The sequence below is a fragment of the Podarcis raffonei genome, chromosome 5 (genome assembly GCF_027172205.1).
Source record: "Podarcis raffonei isolate rPodRaf1 chromosome 5, rPodRaf1.pri, whole genome shotgun sequence".
NCBI lineage: Eukaryota > Metazoa > Chordata > Lepidosauria > Squamata > Lacertidae > Podarcis > Podarcis raffonei.
Genome location: NC_070606.1, coordinates 36471689 through 36477688, shown reverse-complemented (window position 1 = coordinate 36477688; position 6000 = coordinate 36471689).

Here is a 6000-nt window from a genome sequence, read left to right as displayed (position 1 = left end):
TAAAAGGGTTCACAGAACACTCTAGAGAACATGCACTATTTTTAAACCCTGATTACTATCCTACCATTTTTATTACTAAACTCACATCAAGAGTGTAATGAAGATTGTGATTTCTCCCCTTTCTTCAAAAGATGTAGAAATGTATTTTATTCATTTATAATAATGGTTGCAACTTCCTACCAGCTAATAGTTTGCTTATGGAATCCACTCCACTTGGGGCTCTGATAAAAGGGGGAGAACACAGTGGTTTCCTAAACAAAACAAGTGGAATTGCATCTATTTCCTTATTTTGCACATTAGTAGCTATCTCATTGTAACTACTTTCACAGACTTATTTCACTTTAGAATGAAGGAGAAACCTTTAGGACAGTAGATATTTAAGTTGATGCTACACCATTTATGAATGCCATGCCATGAGACTGCTTTGTATGACAACAATATTGCTGCACACCACTCCAATCCCCGAACGGTGCAGGATTCCAGGCATTCCAGGTTCCATGCTTACACGGGGTGCATGTTTCCTTTTGGAAATGAGGCATAGTGGAGACTGTGGTGTCTTTATGTTATGTGGTTTATTTACATATATATTCAGCCCAAGCCTGCAATGGAGGGGTTCACAGCATTAACACCTCAGAAGGGTCTTGTTTCTCCCATAGTCGCAGCCTTGCATTCAGCCACAGCGCTCTCTGCCTTCATCAGCCAGCAACCTTTTTTTCCTTTGGGTCACATTACAGCCAACTCTCAACTCTGACCTTGTTGTTTTCGCTATTTAAAAGCTGGAGGAAGGGCCCTACTCATTTGGTGTCTAGCACAGAGTCCCCCTCTCCTTTGCTCTCTTAATGGCCTATCACTTTTCCTTTGCTCTTTTCTTAATGGCCCATCATTAGGAGATTGCCTGAAGCTTGCCTGGTTTATATTTTTAGCACTTTTGGATACAGGGATTTAAAAGGTCTGTCATCCAGTTTAACATCCCAAGCCCTGATTAAATTCTAACACTTCCTGGATCCATGTATTATAGATGTCTGGCACCCACAAACTCATAGCATTATGTTCTCGTGAGGAGAATAGCTATTCTGAGCTAGTCTTTATTATTGCGCTAATACCCCAAGTCCATTCTTACTGTCGTCAAAACATCATTGCTATAAAGGAATTGTTTAGACAATAACATTTGAGTTCGCTCACAGTCCAACTTTATTGGACTTGTAAGTAGAGTTCTAAGAATATTTTTTGGGAAAGCCCACGAACTTAAGCTCTTGAGAACTGCATGTAGATGCTACATGTAATAACAGGTTCAAAGAGAAGATCCAACTCCAACTTCTGTGCCTTGAACATATCGTGTGAAATTGCTGTGGCGTGTACATAACATAATTGGAAACTTCATCACCATACATTTCGGAAATAATTGCATGCTCACACACATTTTGTTTTTTCTAAGGCAACTTCGGCTATTCCTAGGGAGGTGTTGGTATACTTTGGTATCTATTGTTCTCCTACATCCTCTCTACCTCCAGATGCTTACTGTGAGAATTGTGCAATTGTGTATGCATTGAAATCATTTGTACCTGCTTTAATTAAAAATGGTTTTGCATTTTCAAGGTTATTTCCTATCTAGGAGCCTCTAGAGACACATTTAATGCACGCCTCAGATTGCACAAGGGTAGAAAATATTGGGAGGGGGGAGATTGCTTCACCTTGGTAACAAGGAATCGTTACGGGGCAGGAACTAAGGAGGGGGCAAGAACAGAACAAGCTGGTCACAGATGAGGCCTCTGGTGTCCCATTTGCATATTTTTGTTTTGTTTTTAAATAAATGTTTATTAAAGTTTTACAAATCAAAAAATTCATCATTTCAAATATAACATTACCATAAATGAGGCTCACATAAAAAACAGAAAAACAAAGATATATAACCAAAAATAAAAAAACAGAAAAAAAGAAAAAAGAAAAATCCACTTTCTTACATTTACAAAATTCCATACCCCTCTGTCTTGACCTCCTCACATCCCCCTTTTTTGTGTTCCTCTTTATTCCAATCAATTTCAGCAAATGCAAACCCTTGTTTAAACCATACTTAAATTTATATTCTTCTAATTATTATGTCCCAATTTTTCATTGTTTTAGCCCGATTCCTCATCTTATATGCTATGACATAATATTATTCTGTTCGTAACCCCTTCTCCTTTTTAACATTCTTCTTTTCATTCACATTTAACCAGATCCCACAAACCCTGTTACCTTCACTTCCCACATCATATTAACACTCAGACATTTTGCAGTGTTTTTGTAAATAGTCCTTAAACTTTTTCCAGTCCTGTTCCATCAATTCTTCTCCCTGGTCACGGATTCTGCCAGTCATTTCAGCCATCTCCATGTAGTCAATCACTTGCGTCTGCCATTCCTCCACGGTGGGTAGATCTTGTGTCTCCATTTGCATATTTTTGTCTACAAACATTTCTGAAGTGTTTGAAGAGGGGAAGCCCCTATTCACAGCCGTACTGTCTGATTTTCTTTGCAGTAACACAGCATGTTGACATCACAGCTCAAGCAAGGCAGTTCTGATACATCATTTATAACTAGCTCCAAACAACCAGCTGGTTTCAGAGGGAGGTGGAATGCACTCCACATCCTCCTCAATGGTTGTATATGATTACTGCAATAGAATGAAACTGGCCTATACTAGGTGCTTGGCTCATCTGCGTAAGTGCTACATTTTTTTCATTCTTTGCAAAAACTCAGCACATCTACAGTGAGGATGTAAAAGTTAAGTAACCTCCTAGCGCTTGCTTCAGCCTTTCAGCCTTTTCAAAATCACTGTTAGGCCAAAATATGTAACCCAATTATTGCTATGTACACCTGTCTTCCCTGCTTTTTACCTCCCAATTATTTCCCTATATAAAAACTAAATCCCAAAACAAAAATGATGGAACAATGCTACCAGTGCAAGCCATGTCAGGTAGCATGTTCCAAACCAGCAGCTGAAGACCGTTAACTGATAGTTAAGAAAACTGAGGTACAGTATAGCGAGAAAGCAAATACTTCAGAGACCTATAATGGGCTATATAGCTCGCCACTTGAAATCTGTCTCAGTACCCACATTAACAAAGGCAAATAGCTTTAATTTCTAGGCCTACTTAATGTTTGTCTCAGTTTAAATATATTATTATCCAACAGCTCAGCCTGTGCTGGACATTAGGTGCAAAACCATGAAACAGTAGAACAAACATTAAATCAGATGTACAGTGTAGGGACTTACTACACATACTTGCCTTTAAAAAAAATTAACTTGGCTAGGGGCAAAATTGTATCAACTCAGGATTTTCTCTTACAAGTCACCTTTAGCAGCAGCTATTTATATAGCAAGCTCTTCAGGGTAAAGAACACATCTTAATCTGTATTTGCAAAGCACAGTGTAAATTTAAAGTCCCGTAAAAGTGGAATGTCCGGGAATAATAAAGCTGTATGAGCTTTATAATGAACTGTTTGCCTCTCAAGTGGGATGAAATAGAATCCTCCAAGCCAGTTTTTGTTTGGTTTGGTAACAGCTCCCCCATCATTTTCCCCCACCCACTTTACAGAACACGACAAGATGAGTCACACAACTCTCTTTTCGGGAATGTCAACAAAAGAGACTAAAGACTGTGCAAAATTACATAATAATAAACTATATTAAATGGAAATTAGCTTGCCATTTGCAAACTGCAAGGCTGACAATTTTCATACAATAGTAAGACCACTGTAGTTAAACCAGTGTTTTCATTATTAGTGGAGTAATATGGAGTAGCCAGGAGTAGCCCTCCAGATGTAGTCTAGCAGATGTAGACCAGTGGTATGTAGGCTTGGTCGGATGGTAGGTAGTCCAACAACATCTATCAGTCTCCACCAAAAAACAGTAAAAAGCCTGCCTGTTAAAAGCCACATCTTAACAAGACAGCAGAACAAAACAGGAAGGCTTACTTGAGAAGGGTATTCCATAATCCTGACATGGCAAATGAAATGGTCTTCTTTCACAAAGTCAATGGTGGAACCCAGTGCAGGATCTCTTGAGTTCTCAGGAATGAATTTATAGAATATGGTCCCTAGGCCATTCAGGGGTTTTCCAGACACCTTGAATTAAGCCCCCAAACAAGCAGAAAATCAATGGAAATTACAAAGGGGCATAGTAATGTGCTCTATCCAAACAGCCCCAGACAAAAACCTGACAGCAATCTTTTGGACCTCATGCTTTTCAATGGCAGCTCCACATAAAATTTGGTAAAGGTGACTAGTTTGGAGTTTTTAAAACATGGAAAAGTCATAAAGGTTTATTTATTTTGATTTTCATATCCTACTCTGGTTTTGGGAGGTTGTGGGAGCTTATTACAGAATTAAATTTTATATATTCCACGTCTGTCACAAGACTCAAAACTGCAGTGTATAAATTATCCCAGAAGGAAAAGAGGAGACTAAAAGTTGGCCAAGGCCCAACTCTCATTAGTAAAGCTGCTTAACTAGTAGTTATCCTAGTTCACACTGTGGACTCCATAGAAAGCTCCATCTTATTGCAGCTCAAGTAAACTAACAGTCCATCCTTCTGATTCTTCAAATTTCTTCCAATACGTTCAGTAAAAAAAAGACAGGTCACATGATTACAAGGTCAGAGTTAAGCAAGCCTACCTGGTATGGGGAGGAAAGAGTTATGGTGGATGCACTAACAAATCTGAAATAGAATTGGGAGCAGGCAGTGTTTTTCCTCCCCCCCTCCCCCTTTGCATCCGTGGGCCCCCTTCACTCAAAATGTTCCCTGCAATGGTCCCAGTGAGAGGGAAAATTAGTAAATCAGCTGGTACTTCCGCCCCCTGTTTCACCTTCTCAGGACTGAGAGGACTTTGGGATCCAGCATTCCCTCTTTTTGCCATTACAGCATGACAGCAAGAAGAGTGAAGGGCAGTTCTGAACATGCAAGAGGGAGATTTCCAAGGACAAACGTTTTCATTCATGGGTCTCCCTCTTCACAAGCCCCATAGGATCGTTCTATAAATCTCCTATTTAAATAAATGGGACTTAACTTTGGCTGCATTGTGCCCATACTGTACATAATATTCATATCATAATATATAGCTTTAACAAGGGGATCTGCAACAAAAGTTGTTGTATAGTACTCCTATTCAGGGCACAAACCACTCAGGAAACCCATCTGCTGTGCCTTCCGCCACCCACACTTCTGCTTTTCCTGTTCCCCACCCACCCAACAGACAACCGGCATTTCATAGCCACTGAGCATGCTCACTGAATTGGTATATTTGGGGTAGGGGGGCTGCCCCCTTAGGGTCTTTTTTTCTAAGGGGGGATGTTTCTGCAAATCTTGGGGCTTGTACAAGTCTGCTGATACCTCTCTCTTGTACCTGGATGGTGTCAAGGATCAACACTCGGAGAACGAGTTTGCTATTCATATATCATACGAATTTGCAACTAGCTGGTACATTGTAGTGGTCAGACAGTGTCAAATTCAGATCTGGGGGTATCTGGGTACAAATTCCCACTCAACCGTTAATTTCACTACTTGATCTTTGGCCAGCCATTGTCTCTCAGCCTAACCAACCTCACAGGGTTGTTGTACGGATACACTGGAGAGGGGAGGCAGACATCTATGCCACCTTGATTTTCTTGTACAGTAATAAAGAATATAAATATAAATAGGATTAATGCAAGAGTGTTGCAATAATTCTATAATTACTACCTAGTTCAGTTTGCCATAGCTTTCCAACCACTCAGAAATAAAATGAAGTGGTGACATACTGTTTTACAAATACATTCAAGGGCATTCTTCCACATGCAGGTAAATCAGAAGTTGCAGGTGGCCTACTTACAATAACATAGCTCCGGGTTATAGAGATAGGGAAAGCGAGCACAGCTGAACAGTTAGGAAAACACAGCATCTGGAACCATTTTATGCCTCATCTATCAATCTGCTTTATGGGACTAGAGAATTAACATTTCAAACCACACATCATTGCTTCATGA